General features: G+C 65.5%; 22 non-coding genes across 22 annotated transcripts; all 22 read left to right on the forward strand.

Moving 5' to 3' along the window:
* Positions 1-208: 208 nt before the first annotated feature.
* On the forward strand, positions 209-297 carry TRNAY-GUA (transfer RNA tyrosine (anticodon GUA)). Its single transcript is given in 2 exon segments — positions 209-245; positions 262-297. It is a non-coding gene; the product is annotated as a tRNA-Tyr (tRNA).
* A 674-nt stretch (positions 298-971) lies between these two features.
* Positions 972-1,044, forward strand: TRNAA-AGC (transfer RNA alanine (anticodon AGC)). Its single transcript has one exon. It is a non-coding gene; the product is annotated as a tRNA-Ala (tRNA).
* A 713-nt stretch (positions 1,045-1,757) lies between these two features.
* TRNAY-GUA (transfer RNA tyrosine (anticodon GUA)) lies at positions 1,758-1,846 on the forward strand. The gene is given in 2 exon segments: positions 1,758-1,794; positions 1,811-1,846. It is a non-coding gene; the product is annotated as a tRNA-Tyr (tRNA).
* Positions 1,847-2,520: 674 nt separating this feature from the next.
* Positions 2,521-2,593, forward strand: TRNAA-AGC (transfer RNA alanine (anticodon AGC)). Its single transcript has one exon. It is a non-coding gene; the product is annotated as a tRNA-Ala (tRNA).
* A 713-nt stretch (positions 2,594-3,306) lies between these two features.
* On the forward strand, positions 3,307-3,395 carry TRNAY-GUA (transfer RNA tyrosine (anticodon GUA)). The gene is given in 2 exon segments: positions 3,307-3,343; positions 3,360-3,395. It is a non-coding gene; the product is annotated as a tRNA-Tyr (tRNA).
* Positions 3,396-4,069: 674 nt separating this feature from the next.
* TRNAA-AGC (transfer RNA alanine (anticodon AGC)) lies at positions 4,070-4,142 on the forward strand. Its single transcript has one exon. It is a non-coding gene; the product is annotated as a tRNA-Ala (tRNA).
* A 715-nt stretch (positions 4,143-4,857) lies between these two features.
* On the forward strand, positions 4,858-4,946 carry TRNAY-GUA (transfer RNA tyrosine (anticodon GUA)). The gene is given in 2 exon segments: positions 4,858-4,894; positions 4,911-4,946. It is a non-coding gene; the product is annotated as a tRNA-Tyr (tRNA).
* A 674-nt stretch (positions 4,947-5,620) lies between these two features.
* TRNAA-AGC (transfer RNA alanine (anticodon AGC)) lies at positions 5,621-5,693 on the forward strand. Its single transcript has one exon. It is a non-coding gene; the product is annotated as a tRNA-Ala (tRNA).
* A 715-nt stretch (positions 5,694-6,408) lies between these two features.
* TRNAY-GUA (transfer RNA tyrosine (anticodon GUA)) lies at positions 6,409-6,497 on the forward strand. The gene is given in 2 exon segments: positions 6,409-6,445; positions 6,462-6,497. It is a non-coding gene; the product is annotated as a tRNA-Tyr (tRNA).
* Positions 6,498-7,171: 674 nt separating this feature from the next.
* Positions 7,172-7,244, forward strand: TRNAA-AGC (transfer RNA alanine (anticodon AGC)). Its single transcript has one exon. It is a non-coding gene; the product is annotated as a tRNA-Ala (tRNA).
* Positions 7,245-7,959: 715 nt separating this feature from the next.
* TRNAY-GUA (transfer RNA tyrosine (anticodon GUA)) lies at positions 7,960-8,048 on the forward strand. The gene is given in 2 exon segments: positions 7,960-7,996; positions 8,013-8,048. It is a non-coding gene; the product is annotated as a tRNA-Tyr (tRNA).
* A 674-nt stretch (positions 8,049-8,722) lies between these two features.
* TRNAA-AGC (transfer RNA alanine (anticodon AGC)) lies at positions 8,723-8,795 on the forward strand. Its single transcript has one exon. It is a non-coding gene; the product is annotated as a tRNA-Ala (tRNA).
* Positions 8,796-9,510: 715 nt separating this feature from the next.
* TRNAY-GUA (transfer RNA tyrosine (anticodon GUA)) lies at positions 9,511-9,599 on the forward strand. Its single transcript is given in 2 exon segments — positions 9,511-9,547; positions 9,564-9,599. It is a non-coding gene; the product is annotated as a tRNA-Tyr (tRNA).
* Positions 9,600-10,273: 674 nt separating this feature from the next.
* TRNAA-AGC (transfer RNA alanine (anticodon AGC)) lies at positions 10,274-10,346 on the forward strand. Its single transcript has one exon. It is a non-coding gene; the product is annotated as a tRNA-Ala (tRNA).
* A 1,478-nt stretch (positions 10,347-11,824) lies between these two features.
* Positions 11,825-11,897, forward strand: TRNAA-AGC (transfer RNA alanine (anticodon AGC)). The gene has a single exon. It is a non-coding gene; the product is annotated as a tRNA-Ala (tRNA).
* Positions 11,898-12,612: 715 nt separating this feature from the next.
* On the forward strand, positions 12,613-12,701 carry TRNAY-GUA (transfer RNA tyrosine (anticodon GUA)). The gene is given in 2 exon segments: positions 12,613-12,649; positions 12,666-12,701. It is a non-coding gene; the product is annotated as a tRNA-Tyr (tRNA).
* A 674-nt stretch (positions 12,702-13,375) lies between these two features.
* Positions 13,376-13,448, forward strand: TRNAA-AGC (transfer RNA alanine (anticodon AGC)). The gene has a single exon. It is a non-coding gene; the product is annotated as a tRNA-Ala (tRNA).
* A 715-nt stretch (positions 13,449-14,163) lies between these two features.
* TRNAY-GUA (transfer RNA tyrosine (anticodon GUA)) lies at positions 14,164-14,252 on the forward strand. The gene is given in 2 exon segments: positions 14,164-14,200; positions 14,217-14,252. It is a non-coding gene; the product is annotated as a tRNA-Tyr (tRNA).
* Positions 14,253-14,926: 674 nt separating this feature from the next.
* TRNAA-AGC (transfer RNA alanine (anticodon AGC)) lies at positions 14,927-14,999 on the forward strand. The gene has a single exon. It is a non-coding gene; the product is annotated as a tRNA-Ala (tRNA).
* A 715-nt stretch (positions 15,000-15,714) lies between these two features.
* TRNAY-GUA (transfer RNA tyrosine (anticodon GUA)) lies at positions 15,715-15,803 on the forward strand. Its single transcript is given in 2 exon segments — positions 15,715-15,751; positions 15,768-15,803. It is a non-coding gene; the product is annotated as a tRNA-Tyr (tRNA).
* A 674-nt stretch (positions 15,804-16,477) lies between these two features.
* Positions 16,478-16,550, forward strand: TRNAA-AGC (transfer RNA alanine (anticodon AGC)). The gene has a single exon. It is a non-coding gene; the product is annotated as a tRNA-Ala (tRNA).
* Positions 16,551-17,265: 715 nt separating this feature from the next.
* Positions 17,266-17,354, forward strand: TRNAY-GUA (transfer RNA tyrosine (anticodon GUA)). Its single transcript is given in 2 exon segments — positions 17,266-17,302; positions 17,319-17,354. It is a non-coding gene; the product is annotated as a tRNA-Tyr (tRNA).
* The last annotated feature ends 273 nt before the right edge of the window (positions 17,355-17,627 follow it).

Raw genomic sequence — 17,627 nt, forward strand, 5'->3', positions numbered from 1 at the left:
CACGAGGACAGGCCGGCAGGAGGAGAGGCTTTGCAGGCTGGAGGTTTGGAAGAGGCGCCGGGAGAAAAGCTTGAGCAACGTGGGGTGATCTCCGAGCTGAGGCTGCTTGGAGCAGGAGGTTGGACTAGAGAGGTGCTGAGGGCTGGTGCGAGGCGAATTATCGGGTGACTGTGCCATCGGGGCAGGGCTGGGCCAGAGCCCTGCTGTTCCTTCGATAGCTCAGCTGGTAGAGCGGAGGACTGTAGGCTCCCTTGCACGGCCATCCTTAGGTCGCTGGTTCAACTCCGGCTCGAAGGAGTGTCCTTTTGGCTCTTGGGCAGCCCCTGCTGCACCCTTGCCTTTTAGGTGTGCAGGTGCCCTCTGAGGAGGCACTGGTGAACTCAGGCGGGGGAGTGCTGGCAGCACGTCAGGGCTCGCGGGGCGTTGGCGGCGCACGGTGTGGAGAGCCTACCAGGCTCCGCCACCTTCCAGGCATTGCCAGGCAGGTCCGCGGCGGTGTTGCGGGTCCGAGCTCAGGCTGGGTAGCTGACTCCAAGGGCCAGCGTCCAGATCAACACCTTACGCGGCCAGGCACGAGCACGGCTCTCGGGCAGCTGCAGCGTAGCTCAGGCGGGGAGCTAGGGCGAGAGGCTCCGCTTGACAACATCTCCCATGCAAAAAAGCGGGCCAGGCTCCCGCTGAGGCCTCGCCTAGCTCTTCCTTTCCACCAGCCGCCACCAGCTGCACTCGCTCTAAGGTCTGCCCGAGCCCAGGCGGACAAGCCCGCAGCAGCGGGGGGCTGTTTGTGCTCAGGGCCGCCAAAAGAGTTGGCCCTCAGCACCGCTTTCCTCACGAGGCATGTGCAGTGGGAAGGTGAGCGAGTGGGCTGAGCGCGAGGCCTTGGGAGGCCCAGGCTTTGCGTGCAGGGCCGCGCGGGGCAGCGGCGGGCACGGGGGACAGCGAGAGAGGAAGGACGGGGCCAGCTGTGGGCCGGGGAATTAGCTCAAGTGGTAGAGCGCTCGCTTAGCATGCGAGAGGCAGCGGGATCGATGCCCGCATTCTCCAAAGCTTTTCATTCCCCTTGACACGGCCAACAGCCCCTTTGCCCTCCGGCCGGGGCCTGTGGAAGTTGCACGGAGCCAGCAGTGTGCCTGGGCTGCAAAGAGGGCCACAGCAGCCCGCGCTGCTTCGAGAGCAGCGCCGCCAGTGCATCGAGGGACGAGATCGTTGGCCCCCTTGGCTCGGCACTTCCAGGAGGGCAGCTACCACCCTGCGTCCGGCTTTGGGGGCCCCCAGCACAGGAAAGGTATCGGTGAAGTGGGGCGAGTGCCGCAGACGGACACCAAGATGGTGGAGGCCTAGATCAGGGAGAGGCGGCTGCGGGCACGGGGCCTGTCGAGCCTGGAGAAGGGAGGGCTCCGCGGGGACCTAAGCAGCTGCCTGGCAGTAGGGGCCCTTACTGAGAAGACAGGCAGGCCTTTGCGGTGGCGCCCGGCTGGAGGGAAAGAGGCAGCCGAGGAAAAGGGAAACGCAAGGGGGTTGCAACGGGATCCGGGGAACCTCTTTTCCCCACGAGGACAGGCCGGCAGGAGGAGAGGCTTTGCAGGCTGGAGGTTTGGAAGAGGTGCCGGGAGAAAAGCTTGAGCAACGTGGGGTGATCTCCGAGCTGAGGCTGCTTGGAGCAGGAGGTTGGACTAGAGAGGTGCTGAGGGCTGGTGCGAGGCGAATTATCGGGTGACTGTGCCATCAGGGCAGGGCTGGGCCAGAGCCCTGCTGTTCCTTCGATAGCTCAGCTGGTAGAGCGGAGGACTGTAGGCTCCCTTGCACGGCCATCCTTAGGTCGCTGGTTCAACTCCGGCTCGAAGGAGTGTCCTTTTGGCTCTTGGGCAGCCCCTGCTGCACCCTTGCCTTTTAGGTGTGCAGGTGCCCTCTGAGGAGGCACTGGTGAACTCAGGCGGGGGAGTGCTGGCAGCACGTCAGGGCTCGCGGGGCGTTGGCGGCGCACGGTGTGGAGAGCCTACCAGGCTCCGCCACCTTCCAGGCATTGCCAGGCAGGTCCGCGGCGGTGTTGCGGGTCCGAGCTCAGGCTGGGTAGCTGACTCCAAGGGCCAGCGTCCAGATCAACACCTTACGCGGCCAGGCACGAGCACGGCTCTCGGGCAGCTGCAGCGTAGCTCAGGCGGGGAGCTAGGGCGAGAGGCTCCGCTTGACAACATCTCCCATGCAAAAAAGCGGGCCAGGCTCCCGCTGAGGCCTCGCCTAGCTCTTCCTTTCCACCAGCCGCCACCAGCTGCACTCGCTCTAAGGTCTGCCCGAGCCCAGGCGGACAAGCCCGCAGCAGCGGGGGGCTGTTTGTGCTCAGGGCCGCCAAAAGAGTTGGCCCTCAGCACCGCTTTCCTCACGAGGCATGTGCAGTGGGAAGGTGAGCGAGTGGGCTGAGCGCGAGGCCTTGGGAGGCCCAGGCTTTGCGTGCAGGGCCGCGCGGGGCAGCGGCGGGCACGGGGGACAGCGAGAGAGGAAGGACGGGGCCAGCTGTGGGCCGGGGAATTAGCTCAAGTGGTAGAGCGCTCGCTTAGCATGCGAGAGGCAGCGGGATCGATGCCCGCATTCTCCAAAGCTTTTCATTCCCCTTGACACGGCCAACAGCCCCTTTGCCCTCCGGCCGGGGCCTGTGGAAGTTGCACGGAGCCAGCAGTGTGCCTGGGCTGCAAAGAGGGCCACAGCAGCCCGCGCTGCTTCGAGAGCAGCGCCGCCAGTGCATCGAGGGACGAGATCGTTGGCCCCCTTGGCTCGGCACTTCCAGGAGGGCAGCTACCACCCTGCGTCCGGCTTTGGGGGCCCCCAGCACAGGAAAGGTATCGGTGAAGTGGGGCGAGTGCCGCAGACGGACACCAAGATGGTGGAGGCCTAGATCAGGGAGAGGCGGCTGCGGGCACGGGGCCTGTCGAGCCTGGAGAAGGGAGGGCTCCGCGGGGACCTAAGCAGCTGCCTGGCAGTAGGGGCCCTTACTGAGAAGACAGGCAGGCCTTTGCGGTGGCGCCCGGCTGGAGGGAAAGAGGCAGCCGAGGAAAAGGGAAACGCAAGGGGGTTGCAACGGGATCCGGGGAACCTCTTTTCCCCACGAGGACAGGCCGGCAGGAGGAGAGGCTTTGCAGGCTGGAGGTTTGGAAGAGGTGCCGGGAGAAAAGCTTGAGCAACGTGGGGTGATCTCCGAGCTGAGGCTGCTTGGAGCAGGAGGTTGGACTAGAGAGGTGCTGAGGGCTGGTGCGAGGCGAATTATCGGGTGACTGTGCCATCAGGGCAGGGCTGGGCCAGAGCCCTGCTGTTCCTTCGATAGCTCAGCTGGTAGAGCGGAGGACTGTAGGCTCCCTTGCACGGCCATCCTTAGGTCGCTGGTTCAACTCCGGCTCGAAGGAGTGTCCTTTTGGCTCTTGGGCAGCCCCTGCTGCACCCTTGCCTTTTAGGTGTGCAGGTGCCCTCTGAGGAGGCACTGGTGAACTCAGGCGGGGGAGTGCTGGCAGCACGTCAGGGCTCGCGGGGCGTTGGCGGCGCACGGTGTGGAGAGCCTACCAGGCTCCGCCACCTTCCAGGCATTGCCAGGCAGGTCCGCGGCGGTGTTGCGGGTCCGAGCTCAGGCTGGGTAGCTGACTCCAAGGGCCAGCGTCCAGATCAACACCTTACGCGGCCAGGCACGAGCACGGCTCTCGGGCAGCTGCAGCGTAGCTCAGGCGGGGAGCTAGGGCGAGAGGCTCCGCTTGACAACATCTCCCATGCAAAAAAGCGGGCCAGGCTCCCGCTGAGGCCTCGCCTAGCTCTTCCTTTCCACCAGCCGCCACCAGCTGCACTCGCTCTAAGGTCTGCCCGAGCCCAGGCGGACAAGCCCGCAGCAGCGGGGGGCTGTTTGTGCTCAGGGCCGCCAAAAGAGTTGGCCCTCAGCACCGCTTTCCTCACGAGGCATGTGCAGTGGGAAGGTGAGCGAGTGGGCTGAGCGCGAGGCCTTGGGAGGCCCAGGCTTTGCGTGCAGGGCCGCGCGGGGCAGCGGTGGGCACGGGGGACAGCGAGAGAGGAAGGACGGGGCCAGCTGTGGGCCGGGGAATTAGCTCAAGTGGTAGAGCGCTCGCTTAGCATGCGAGAGGCAGCGGGATCGATGCCCGCATTCTCCAAAGCTTTTCATTCCCCTTGACACGGCCAACAGCCCCTTTGCCCTCCGGCCGGGGCCTGTGGAAGTTGCACGGAGCCAGCAGTGTGCCTGGGCTGCAAAGAGGGCCACAGCAGCCCGCGCTGCTTCGAGAGCAGCGCCGCCAGTGCACCGAGGGACGAGATCGTTGGCCCCCTTGGCTCGGCACTTCCAGGAGGGCAGCTACCACCCTGCGTCCGGCTTTGGGGGCCCCCAGCACAGGAAAGGTATCGGTGAAGTGGGGCGAGTGCCGCAGACGGACACCAAGATGGTGGAGGCCTAGATCAGGGAGAGGCGGCTGCGGGCACGGGGCCTGTCGAGCCTGGAGAAGGGAGGGCTCCGCGGGGACCTAAGCAGCTGCCTGGCAGTAGGGGCCCTTACTGAGAAGACAGAGGCAGGCCTTTGCGGTGGCGCCCGGCTGGAGGGAAAGAGGCAGCCGAGGAAAAGGGAAACGCAAGGGGGTTGCAACGGGATCCGGGGAGCCTCTTTTCCCCACGAGGACAGGCCGGCAGGAGGAGAGGCTTTGCAGGCTGGAGGTTTGGAAGAGGCGCCGGGAGAAAAGCTTGAGCAACGTGGGGTGATCTCCGAGCTGAGGCTGCTTGGAGCAGGAGGTTGGACTAGAGAGGTGCTGAGGGCTGGTGCGAGGCGAATTATCGGGTGACTGTGCCATCGGGGCAGGGCTGGGCCAGAGCCCTGCTGTTCCTTCGATAGCTCAGCTGGTAGAGCGGAGGACTGTAGGCTCCCTTGCACGGCCATCCTTAGGTCGCTGGTTCAACTCCGGCTCGAAGGAGTGTCCTTTTGGCTCTTGGGCAGCCCCTGCTGCACCCTTGCCTTTTAGGTGTGCAGGTGCCCTCTGAGGAGGCACTGGTGAACTCAGGCGGGGGAGTGCTGGCAGCACGTCAGGGCTCGCGGGGCGTTGGCGGCGCACGGTGTGGAGAGCCTACCAGGCTCCGCCACCTTCCAGGCATTGCCAGGCAGGTCCGCGGCGGTGTTGCGGGTCCGAGCTCAGGCTGGGTAGCTGACTCCAAGGGCCAGCGTCCAGATCAACACCTTACGCGGCCAGGCACGAGCACGGCTCTCGGGCAGCTGCAGCGTAGCTCAGGCGGGGAGCTAGGGCGAGAGGCTCCGCTTGACAACATCTCCCATGCAAAAAAGCGGGCCAGGCTCCCGCTGAGGCCTCGCCTAGCTCTTCCTTTCCACCAGCCGCCACCAGCTGCACTCGCTCTAAGGTCTGCCCGAGCCCAGGCGGACAAGCCCGCAGCAGCGGGGGGCTGTTTGTGCTCAGGGCCGCCAAAAGAGTTGGCCCTCAGCACCGCTTTCCTCACGAGGCATGTGCAGTGGGAAGGTGAGCGAGTGGGCTGAGCGCGAGGCCTTGGGAGGCCCAGGCTTTGCGTGCAGGGCCGCGCGGGGCAGCGGTGGGCACGGGGGACAGCGAGAGAGGAAGGACGGGGCCAGCTGTGGGCTGGGGAATTAGCTCAAGTGGTAGAGCGCTCGCTTAGCATGCGAGAGGCAGCGGGATCGATGCCCGCATTCTCCAAAGCTTTTCATTCCCCTTGACACGGCCAACAGCCCCTTTGCCCTCCGGCCGGGGCCTGTGGAAGTTGCACGGAGCCAGCAGTGTGCCTGGGCTGCAAAGAGGGCCACAGCAGCCCGCGCTGCTTCGAGAGCAGCGCTGCCAGTGCACCGAGGGATGAGATCGTTGGCCCCCTTGGCTCGGCACTTCCAGGAGGGCAGCTACCACCCTGCGTCCGGCTTTGGGGGCCCCCAGCACAGGAAAGGTATCGGTGAAGTGGGGCGAGTGCCGCAGACGGACACCAAGATGGTGGAGGCCTAGATCAGGGAGAGGCGGCTGCGGGCACGGGGCCTGTCGAGCCTGGAGAAGGGAGGGCTCCGCGGGGACCTAAGCAGCTGCCTGGCAGTAGGGGCCCTTACTGAGAAGACAGAGGCAGGCCTTTGCGGTGGCGCCCGGCTGGAGGGAAAGAGGCAGCCGAGGAAAAGGGAAACGCAAGGGGGTTGCAACGGGATCCGGGGAGCCTCTTTTCCCCACGAGGACAGGCCGGCAGGAGGAGAGGCTTTGCAGGCTGGAGGTTTGGAAGAGGCGCCGGGAGAAAAGCTTGAGCAACGTGGGGTGATCTCCGAGCTGAGGCTGCTTGGAGCAGGAGGTTGGACTAGAGAGGTGCTGAGGGCTGGTGCGAGGCGAATTATCGGGTGACTGTGCCATCGGGGCAGGGCTGGGCCAGAGCCCTGCTGTTCCTTCGATAGCTCAGCTGGTAGAGCGGAGGACTGTAGGCTCCCTTGCACGGCCATCCTTAGGTCGCTGGTTCAACTCCGGCTCGAAGGAGTGTCCTTTTGGCTCTTGGGCAGCCCCTGCTGCACCCTTGCCTTTTAGGTGTGCAGGTGCCCTCTGAGGAGGCACTGGTGAACTCAGGCGGGGGAGTGCTGGCAGCACGTCAGGGCTCGCGGGGCGTTGGCGGCGCACGGTGTGGAGAGCCTACCAGGCTCCGCCACCTTCCAGGCATTGCCAGGCAGGTCCGCGGCGGTGTTGCGGGTCCGAGCTCAGGCTGGGTAGCTGACTCCAAGGGCCAGCGTCCAGATCAACACCTTACGCGGCCAGGCACGAGCACGGCTCTCGGGCAGCTGCAGCGTAGCTCAGGCGGGGAGCTAGGGCGAGAGGCTCCGCTTGACAACATCTCCCATGCAAAAAAGCGGGCCAGGCTCCCGCTGAGGCCTCGCCTAGCTCTTCCTTTCCACCAGCCGCCACCAGCTGCACTCGCTCTAAGGTCTGCCCGAGCCCAGGCGGACAAGCCCGCAGCAGCGGGGGGCTGTTTGTGCTCAGGGCCGCCAAAAGAGTTGGCCCTCAGCACCGCTTTCCTCACGAGGCATGTGCAGTGGGAAGGTGAGCGAGTGGGCTGAGCGCGAGGCCTTGGGAGGCCCAGGCTTTGCGTGCAGGGCCGCGCGGGGCAGCGGTGGGCACGGGGGACAGCGAGAGAGGAAGGACGGGGCCAGCTGTGGGCTGGGGAATTAGCTCAAGTGGTAGAGCGCTCGCTTAGCATGCGAGAGGCAGCGGGATCGATGCCCGCATTCTCCAAAGCTTTTCATTCCCCTTGACACGGCCAACAGCCCCTTTGCCCTCCGGCCGGGGCCTGTGGAAGTTGCACGGAGCCAGCAGTGTGCCTGGGCTGCAAAGAGGGCCACAGCAGCCCGCGCTGCTTCGAGAGCAGCGCTGCCAGTGCACCGAGGGATGAGATCGTTGGCCCCCTTGGCTCGGCACTTCCAGGAGGGCAGCTACCACCCTGCGTCCGGCTTTGGGGGCCCCCAGCACAGGAAAGGTATCGGTGAAGTGGGGCGAGTGCCGCAGACGGACACCAAGATGGTGGAGGCCTAGATCAGGGAGAGGCGGCTGCGGGCACGGGGCCTGTCGAGCCTGGAGAAGGGAGGGCTCCGCGGGGACCTAAGCAGCTGCCTGGCAGTAGGGGCCCTTACTGAGAAGACAGAGGCAGGCCTTTGCGGTGGCGCCCGGCTGGAGGGAAAGAGGCAGCCGAGGAAAAGGGAAACGCAAGGGGGTTGCAACGGGATCCGGGGAGCCTCTTTTCCCCACGAGGACAGGCCGGCAGGAGGAGAGGCTTTGCAGGCTGGAGGTTTGGAAGAGGCGCCGGGAGAAAAGCTTGAGCAACGTGGGGTGATCTCCGAGCTGAGGCTGCTTGGAGCAGGAGGTTGGACTAGAGAGGTGCTGAGGGCTGGTGCGAGGCGAATTATCGGGTGACTGTGCCATCGGGGCAGGGCTGGGCCAGAGCCCTGCTGTTCCTTCGATAGCTCAGCTGGTAGAGCGGAGGACTGTAGGCTCCCTTGCACGGCCATCCTTAGGTCGCTGGTTCAACTCCGGCTCGAAGGAGTGTCCTTTTGGCTCTTGGGCAGCCCCTGCTGCACCCTTGCCTTTTAGGTGTGCAGGTGCCCTCTGAGGAGGCACTGGTGAACTCAGGCGGGGGAGTGCTGGCAGCACGTCAGGGCTCGCGGGGCGTTGGCGGCGCACGGTGTGGAGAGCCTACCAGGCTCCGCCACCTTCCAGGCATTGCCAGGCAGGTCCGCAGCGGTGTTGCGGGTCCGAGCTCAGGCTGGGTAGCTGACTCCAAGGGCCAGCGTCCAGATCAACACCTTACGCGGCCAGGCACGAGCACGGCTCTCGGGCAGCTGCAGCGTAGCTCAGGCGGGGAGCTAGGGCGAGAGGCTCCGCTTGACAACATCTCCCATGCAAAAAAGCGGGCCAGGCTCCCGCTGAGGCCTCGCCTAGCTCTTCCTTTCCACCAGCCGCCACCAGCTGCACTCGCTCTAAGGTCTGCCCGAGCCCAGGAGGACAAACCCGCAGCAGCGGGGGGCTGTTTGTGCTCAGGGCCGCCAAAAGAGTTGGCCCTCAGCACCGCTTTCCTCACGAGGCATGTGCAGTGGGAAGGTGAGCGAGTGGGCTGAGCGCGAGGCCTTGGGAGGCCCAGGCTTTGCGTGCAGGGCCGCGCGGGGCAGCGGTGGGCACGGGGGACAGCGAGAGAGGAAGGACGGGGCCAGCTGTGGGCCGGGGAATTAGCTCAAGTGGTAGAGCGCTCGCTTAGCATGCGAGAGGCAGCGGGATCGATGCCCGCATTCTCCAAAGCTTTTCATTCCCCTTGACACGGCCAACAGCCCCTTTGCCCTCCGGCCGGGGCCTGTGGAAGTTGCACGGAGCCAGCAGTGTGCCTGGGCTGCAAAGAGGGCCACAGCAGCCCGCGCTGCTTCGAGAGCAGCGCCGCCAGTGCACCGAGGGATGAGATCGTTGGCCCCCTTGGCTCGGCACTTCCAGGAGGGCAGCTACCACCCTGCGTCCGGCTTTGGGGGCCCCCAGCACAGGAAAGGTATCGGTGAAGTGGGGCGAGTGCCGCAGACGGACACCAAGATGGTGGAGGCCTAGATCAGGGAGAGGCGGCTGCGGGCACGGGGCCTGTCGAGCCTGGAGAAGGGAGGGCTCCGCGGGGACCTAAGCAGCTGCCTGGCAGTAGGGGCCCTTACTGAGAAGACAGAGGCAGGCCTTTGCGGTGGCGCCCGGCTGGAGGGAAAGAGGCAGCCGAGGAAAAGGGAAACGCAAGGGGGTTGCAACGGGATCCGGGGAGCCTCTTTTCCCCACGAGGACAGGCCGGCAGGAGGAGAGGCTTTGCAGGCTGGAGGTTTGGAAGAGGCGCCGGGAGAAAAGCTTGAGCAACGTGGGGTGATCTCCGAGCTGAGGCTGCTTGGAGCAGGAGGTTGGACTAGAGAGGTGCTGAGGGCTGGTGCGAGGCGAATTATCGGGTGACTGTGCCATCGGGGCAGGGCTGGGCCAGAGCCCTGCTGTTCCTTCGATAGCTCAGCTGGTAGAGCGGAGGACTGTAGGCTCCCTTGCACGGCCATCCTTAGGTCGCTGGTTCAACTCCGGCTCGAAGGAGTGTCCTTTTGGCTCTTGGGCAGCCCCTGCTGCACCCTTGCCTTTTAGGTGTGCAGGTGCCCTCTGAGGAGGCACTGGTGAACTCAGGCGGGGGAGTGCTGGCAGCACGTCAGGGCTCGCGGGGCGTTGGCGGCGCACGGTGTGGAGAGCCTACCAGGCTCCGCCACCTTCCAGGCATTGCCAGGCAGGTCCGCGGCGGTGTTGCGGGTCCGAGCTCAGGCTGGGTAGCTGACTCCAAGGGCCAGCGTCCAGATCAACACCTTACGCGGCCAGGCACGAGCACGGCTCTCGGGCAGCTGCAGCGTAGCTCAGGCGGGGAGCTAGGGCGAGAGGCTCCGCTTGACAACATCTCCCATGCAAAAAAGCGGGCCAGGCTCCCGCTGAGGCCTCGCCTAGCTCTTCCTTTCCACCAGCCGCCACCAGCTGCACTCGCTCTAAGGTCTGCCCGAGCCCAGGCGGACAAGCCCGCAGCAACGGGGGGCTGTTTGTGCTCAGGGCCGCCAAAAGAGTTGGCCCTCAGCACCGCTTTCCTCACGAGGCATGTGCAGTGGGAAGGTGAGCGAGTGGGCTGAGCGCGAGGCCTTGGGAGGCCCAGGCTTTGCGTGCAGGGCCGCGCGGGGCAGCGGTGGGCACGGGGGACAGCGAGAGAGGAAGGACGGGGCCAGCTGTGGGCCGGGGAATTAGCTCAAGTGGTAGAGCGCTCGCTTAGCATGCGAGAGGCAGCGGGATCGATGCCCGCATTCTCCAAAGCTTTTCATTCCCCTTGACACGGCCAACAGCCCCTTTGCCCTCCGGCCGGGGCCTGTGGAAGTTGCACGGAGCCAGCAGTGTGCCTGGGCTGCAAAGAGGGCCACAGCAGCCCGCGCTGCTTCGAGAGCAGCGCCGCCAGTGCATCGAGGGACGAGATCGTTGGCCCCCTTGGCTCGGCACTTCCAGGAGGGCAGCTACCACCCTGCGTCCGGCTTTGGGGGCCCCCAGCACAGGAAAGGTATCGGTGAAGTGGGGCGAGTGCCGCAGACGGACACCACGATGGTGGAGGCCTAGATCAGGGAGAGGCGGCTGCGGGCACGGGGCCTGTCGAGCCTGGAGAAGGGAGGGCTCCGCGGGGACCTAAGCAGCTGCCTGGCAGTAGGGGCCCTTACTGAGAAGACAGAGGCAGGCCTTTGCGGTGGCGCCCGGCTGGAGGGAAAGAGGCAGCCGAGGAAAAGGGAAACGCAAGGGGGTTGCAACGGGATCCGGGGAACCTCTTTTCCCCACGAGGACAGGCCGGCAGGAGGAGAGGCTTTGCAGGCTGGAGGTTTGGAAGAGGCGCCGGGAGAAAAGCTTGAGCAACGTGGGGTGATCTCCGAGCTGAGGCTGCTTGGAGCAGGAGGTTGGACTAGAGAGGTGCTGAGGGCTGGTGCGAGGCGAATTATCGGGTGACTGTGCCATCGGGGCAGGGCTGGGCCAGAGCCCTGCTGTTCCTTCGATAGCTCAGCTGGTAGAGTGGAGGACTGTAGGCTCCCTTGCACGGCCATCCTTAGGTCGCTGGTTCAACTCCGGCTCGAAGGAGTGTCCTTTTGGCTCTTGGGCAGCCCCTGCTGCACCCTTGCCTTTTAGGTGTGCAGGTGCCCTCTGAGGAGGCACTGGTGAACTCAGGCGGGGGAGTGCTGGCAGCACGTCAGGGCTCGCGGGGCGTTGGCGGCGCACGGTGTGGAGAGCCTACCAGGCTCCGCCACCTTCCAGGCATTGCCAGGCAGGTCCGCGGCGGTGTTGCGGGTCCGAGCTCAGGCTGGGTAGCTGACTCCAAGGGCCAGCGTCCAGATCAACACCTTACGCGGCCAGGCACGAGCACGGCTCTCGGGCAGCTGCAGCGTAGCTCAGGCGGGGAGCTAGGGCGAGAGGCTCCGCTTGACAACATCTCCCATGCAAAAAAGCGGGCCAGGCTCCCGCTGAGGCCTCGCCTAGCTCTTCCTTTCCACCAGCCGCCACCAGCTGCACTCGCTCTAAGGTCTGCCCGAGCCCAGGCGGACAAGCCCGCAGCAGCGGGGGGCTGTTTGTGCTCAGGGCCGCCAAAAGAGTTGGCCCTCAGCACCGCTTTCCTCACGAGGCATGTGCAGTGGGAAGGTGAGCGAGTGGGCTGAGCGCGAGGCCTTGGGAGGCCCAGGCTTTGCGTGCAGGGCCGCGCGGGGCAGCGGTGGGCACGGGGGACAGCGAGAGAGGAAGGACGGGGCCAGCTGTGGGCCGGGGAATTAGCTCAAGTGGTAGAGCGCTCGCTTAGCATGCGAGAGGCAGCGGGATCGATGCCCGCATTCTCCAAAGCTTTTCATTCCCCTTGACACGGCCAACAGCCCCTTTGCCCTCCGGCCGGGGCCTGTGGAAGTTGCACGGAGCCAGCAGTGTGCCTGGGCTGCAAAGAGGGCCACAGCAGCCCGCGCTGCTTCGAGAGCAGCGCCGCCAGTGCATCGAGGGACGAGATCGTTGGCCCCCTTGGCTCGGCACTTCCAGGAGGGCAGCTACCACCCTGCGTCCGGCTTTGGGGGCCCCCAGCACAGGAAAGGTATCGGTGAAGTGGGGCGAGTGCCGCAGACGGACACCAAGATGGTGGAGGCCTAGATCAGGGAGAGGCGGCTGCGGGCACGGGGCCTGTCGAGCCTGGAGAAGGGAGGGCTCCGCGGGGACCTAAGCAGCTGCCTGGCAGTAGGGGCCCTTACTGAGAAGACAGAGGCAGGCCTTTGCGGTGGCGCCCGGCTGGAGGGAAAGAGGCAGCCGAGGAAAAGGGAAACGCAAGGGGGTTGCAACGGGATCCGGGGAGCCTCTTTTCCCCACGAGGACAGGCCGGCAGGAGGAGAGGCTTTGCAGGCTGGAGGTTTGGAAGAGGCGCCGGGAGAAAAGCTTGAGCAACGTGGGGTGATCTCCGAGCTGAGGCTGCTTGGAGCAGGAGGTTGGACTAGAGAGGTGCTGAGGGCTGGTGCGAGGCGAATTATCGGGTGACTGTGCCATCGGGGCAGGGCTGGGCCAGAGCCCTGCTGTTCCTTCGATAGCTCAGCTGGTAGAGCGGAGGACTGTAGGCTCCCTTGCACGGCCATCCTTAGGTCGCTGGTTCAACTCCGGCTCGAAGGAGTGTCCTTTTGGCTCTTGGGCAGCCCCTGCTGCACCCTTGCCTTTTAGGTGTGCAGGTGCCCTCTGAGGAGGCACTGGTGAACTCAGGCGGGGGAGTGCTGGCAGCACGTCAGGGCTCGCGGGGCGTTGGCGGCGCACGGTGTGGAGAGCCTACCAGGCTCCGCCACCTTCCAGGCATTGCCAGGCAGGTCCGCGGCGGTGTTGCGGGTCCGAGCTCAGGCTGGGTAGCTGACTCCAAGGGCCAGCGTCCAGATCAACACCTTACGCGGCCAGGCACGAGCACGGCTCTCGGGCAGCTGCAGCGTAGCTCAGGCGGGGAGCTAGGGCGAGAGGCTCCGCTTGACAACATCTCCCATGCAAAAAAGCGGGCCAGGCTCCCGCTGAGGCCTCGCCTAGCTCTTCCTTTCCACCAGCCGCCACCAGCTGCACTCGCTCTAAGGTCTGCCCGAGCCCAGGCGGACAAGCCCGCAGCAGCGGGGGGCTGTTTGTGCTCAGGGCCGCCAAAAGAGTTGGCCCTCAGCACCGCTTTCCTCACGAGGCATGTGCAGTGGGAAGGTGAGCGAGTGGGCTGAGCGCGAGGCCTTGGGAGGCCCAGGCTTTGCGTGCAGGGCCGCGCAGGGCAGCGGTGGGCACGGGGGACAGCGAGAGAGGAAGGACGGGGCCAGCTGTGGGCCGGGGAATTAGCTCAAGTGGTAGAGCGCTCGCTTAGCATGCGAGAGGCAGCGGGATCGATGCCCGCATTCTCCAAAGCTTTTCATTCCCCTTGACACGGCCAACAGCCCCTTTGCCCTCCGGCCGGGGCCTGTGGAAGTTGCACGGAGCCAGCAGTGTGCCTGGGCTGCAAAGAGGGCCACAGCAGCCCGCGCTGCTTCGAGAGCAGCGCCGCCAGTGCATCGAGGGACGAGATCGTTGGCCCCCTTGGCTCGGCACTTCCAGGAGGGCAGCTACCACCCTGCGTCCGGCTTTGGGGGCCCCCAGCACAGGAAAGGTATCGGTGAAGTGGGGCGAGTGCCGCAGACGGACACCACGATGGTGGAGGCCTAGATCAGGGAGAGGCGGCTGCGGGCACGGGGCCTGTCGAGCCTGGAGAAGGGAGGGCTCCGCGGGGACCTAAGCAGCTGCCTGGCAGTAGGGGCCCTTACTGAGAAGACAGAGGCAGGCCTTTGCGGTGGCGCCCGGCTGGAGGGAAAGAGGCAGCCGAGGAAAAGGGAAACGCAAGGGGGTTGCAACGGGATCCGGGGAACCTCTTTTCCCCACGAGGACAGGCCGGCAGGAGGAGAGGCTTTGCAGGCTGGAGGTTTGGAAGAGGCGCCGGGAGAAAAGCTTGAGCAACGTGGGGTGATCTCCGAGCTGAGGCTGCTTGGAGCAGGAGGTTGGACTAGAGAGGTGCTGAGGGCTGGTGCGAGGCGAATTATCGGGTGACTGTGCCATCGGGGCAGGGCTGGGCCAGAGCCCTGCTGTTCCTTCGATAGCTCAGCTGGTAGAGCGGAGGACTGTAGGCTCCCTTGCACGGCCATCCTTAGGTCGCTGGTTCAACTCCGGCTCGAAGGAGTGTCCTTTTGGCTCTTGGGCAGCCCCTGCTGCACCCTTGCCTTTTAGGTGTGCAGGTGCCCTCTGAGGAGGCACTGGTGAACTCAGGCGGGGGAGTGCTGGCAGCACGTCAGGGCTCGCGGGGCGTTGGCGGCGCACGGTGTGGAGAGCCTACCAGGCTCCGCCACCTTCCAGGCATTGCCAGGCAGGTCCGCGGCGGTGTTGCGGGTCTGAGCTCAGGCTGGGTAGCTGACTCCAAGGGCCAGCGTCCAGATCAACACCTTACGCGGCCAGGCACGAGCACGGCTCTCGGGCAGCTGCAGCGTAGCTCAGGCGGGGAGCTAGGGCGAGAGGCTCCGCTTGACAACATCTCCCATGCAAAAAAGCGGGCCAGGCTCCCGCTGAGGCCTCGCCTAGCTCTTCCTTTCCACCAGCCGCCACCAGCTGCACTCGCTCTAAGGTCTGCCCGAGCCCAGGAGGACAAACCCGCAGCAGCGGGGGGCTGTTTGTGCTCAGGGCCGCCAAAAGAGTTGGCCCTCAGCACCGCTTTCCTCACGAGGCATGTGCAGTGGGAAGGTGAGCGAGTGGGCTGAGCGCGAGGCCTTGGGAGGCCCAGGCTTTGCGTGCAGGGCCGCGCGGGGCAGCGGTGGGCACGGGGGACAGCGAGAGAGGAAGGACGGGGCCAGCTGTGGGCCGGGGAATTAGCTCAAGTGGTAGAGCGCTCGCTTAGCATGCGAGAGGCAGCGGGATCGATGCCCGCATTCTCCAAAGCTTTTCATTCCCCTTGACACGGCCAACAGCCCCTTTGCCCTCCGGCCGGGGCCTGTGGAAGTTGCACGGAGCCAGCAGTGTGCCTGGGCTGCAAAGAGGGCCACAGCAGCCCGCGCTGCTTCGAGAGCAGCGCCGCCAGTGCATCGAGGGACGAGATCGTTGGCCCCCTTGGCTCGGCACTTCCAGGAGGGCAGCTACCACCCTGCGTCCGGCTTTGGGGGCCCCCAGCACAGGAAAGGTATCGGTGAAGTGGGGCGAGTGCCGCAGACGGACACCAAGATGGTGGAGGCCTAGATCAGGGAGAGGCGGCTGCGGGCACGGGGCCTGTCGAGCCTGGAGAAGGGAGGGCTCCGCGGGGACCTAAGCAGCTGCCTGGCAGTAGGGGCCCTTACTGAGAAGACAGAGGCAGGCCTTTGCGGTGGCGCCCGGCTGGAGGGAAAGAGGCAGCCGAGGAAAAGGGAAACGCAAGGGGGTTGCAACGGGATCCGGGGAGCCTCTTTTCCCCACGAGGACAGGCCGGCAGGAGGAGAGGCTTTGCAGGCTGGAGGTTTGGAAGAGGCGCCGGGAGAAAAGCTTGAGCAACGTGGGGTGATCTCCGAGCTGAGGCTGCTTGGAGCAGGAGGTTGGACTAGAGAGGTGCTGAGGGCTGGTGCGAGGCGAATTATCGGGTGACTGTGCCATCGGGGCAGGGCTGGGCCAGAGCCCTGCTGTTCCTTCGATAGCTCAGCTGGTAGAGCGGAGGACTGTAGGCTCCCTTGCACGGCCATCCTTAGGTCGCTGGTTCAACTCCGGCTCGAAGGAGTGTCCTTTTGGCTCTTGGGCAGCCCCTGCTGCACCCTTGCCTTTTAGGTGTGCAGGTGCCCTCTGAGGAGGCACTGGTGAACTCAGGCGGGGGAGTGCTGGCAGCACGTCAGGGCTCGCGGGGCGTTGGCGGCGCACGGTGTGGAGAGCCTACCAGGCTCCGCCACCTTCCAGGCATTGCCAGGCAGGTCCGCGGCGGTGTTGCGGGTCCGAGCTCAGGCTGGGTAGCTGACTCCAAGGGCCAGCGTCCAGATCAACACCTTACGCGGCCAGGCACGAGCACGGCTCTCGGGCAGCTGCAGCGTAGCTCAGGCGGGGAGCTAGGGCGAGAGGCTCCGCTTGACAACATCTCCCATGCAAAAAAGCGGGCCAGGCTCCCGCTGAGGCCTCGCCTAGCTCTTCCTTTCCACCAGCCGCCACCAGCTGCACTCGCTCTAAGGTCTGCCCGAGCCCAGGCGGACAAGCCCGCAGCAGCGGGGGGCTGTTTGTGCTCAGGGCCGCCAAAAGAGTTGGCCCTCAGCACCGCTTTCCTCACGAGGCATGTGCAGTGGGAAGGTGAGCGAGTGGGCTGAGCGCGAGGCCTTGGGAGGCCCAGGCTTTGCGTGCAGGGCCGCGCAGGGCAGCGGTGGGCACGGGGGACAGCGAGAGAGGAAGGACGGGGCCAGCTGTGGGCCGGGGAATTAGCTCAAGTGGTAGAGCGCTCGCTTAGCATGCGAGAGGCAGCGGGATCGATGCCCGCATTCTCCAAAGCTTTTCATTCCCCTTGACACGGCCAACAGCCCCTTTGCCCTCCGGCCGGGGCCTGTGGAAGTTGCACGGAGCCAGCAGTGTGCCTGGGCTGCAAAGAGGGCCACAGCAGCCCGCGCTGCTTCGAGAGCAGCGCCGCCAGTGCATCGAGGGACGAGATCGTTGGCCCCCTTGGCTCGGCACTTCCAGGAGGGCAGCTACCACCCTGCGTCCGGCTTTGGGGGCCCCCAGCACAGGAAAGGTATCGGTGAAGTGGGGCGAGTGCCGCAGACGGACACCACGATGGTGGAGGCCTAGATCAGGGAGAGGCGGCTGCGGGCACGGGGCCTGTCGAGCCTGGAGAAGGGAGGGCTCCGCGGGGACCTAAGCAGCTGCCTGGCAGTAGGGGCCCTTACTGAGAAGACAGAGGCAGGCCTTTGCGGTGGCGCCCGGCTGGAGGGAAAGAGGCAGCCGAGGAAAAGGGAAACGCAAGGGGGTTGCAACGGGATCCGGGGAACCTCTTTTCCCCACGAGGACAGGCCGGCAGGAGGAGAGGCTTTGCAGGCTGGAGGTTTGGAAGAGGCGCCGGGAGAAAAGCTTGAGCAACGTGGGGTGATCTCCGAGCTGAGGCTGCTTGGAGCAGGAGGTTGGACTAGAGAGGTGCTGAGGGCTGGTGCGAGGCGAATTATCGGGTGACTGTGCCATCGGGGCAGGGCTGGGCCAGAGCCCTGCTGTTCCTTCGATAGCTCAGCTGGTAGAGCGGAGGACTGTAGGCTCCCTTGCACGGCCATCCTTAGGTCGCTGGTTCAACTCCGGCTCGAAGGAGTGTCCTTTTGGCTCTTGGGCAGCCCCTGCTGCACCCTTGCCTTTTAGGTGTGCAGGTGCCCTCTGAGGAGGCACTGGTGAACTCAGGCGGGGGAGTGCTGGCAGCACGTCAGGGCTCGCGGGGCGTTGGCGGCGCACGGTGTGGAGAGCCTACCAGGCTCCGCCACCTTCCAGGCATTGCCAGGCAGGTCCGCGGCGGTGTTGCGGGTCTGAGCTCAGGCTGGGTAGCTGACTCCAAGGGCCAGCGTCCAGATCAACACCTTACGCGGCCAG

The sequence above is a fragment of the Struthio camelus genome, chromosome 2 (genome assembly GCF_040807025.1).
Source record: "Struthio camelus isolate bStrCam1 chromosome 2, bStrCam1.hap1, whole genome shotgun sequence".
NCBI lineage: Eukaryota > Metazoa > Chordata > Aves > Struthioniformes > Struthionidae > Struthio > Struthio camelus.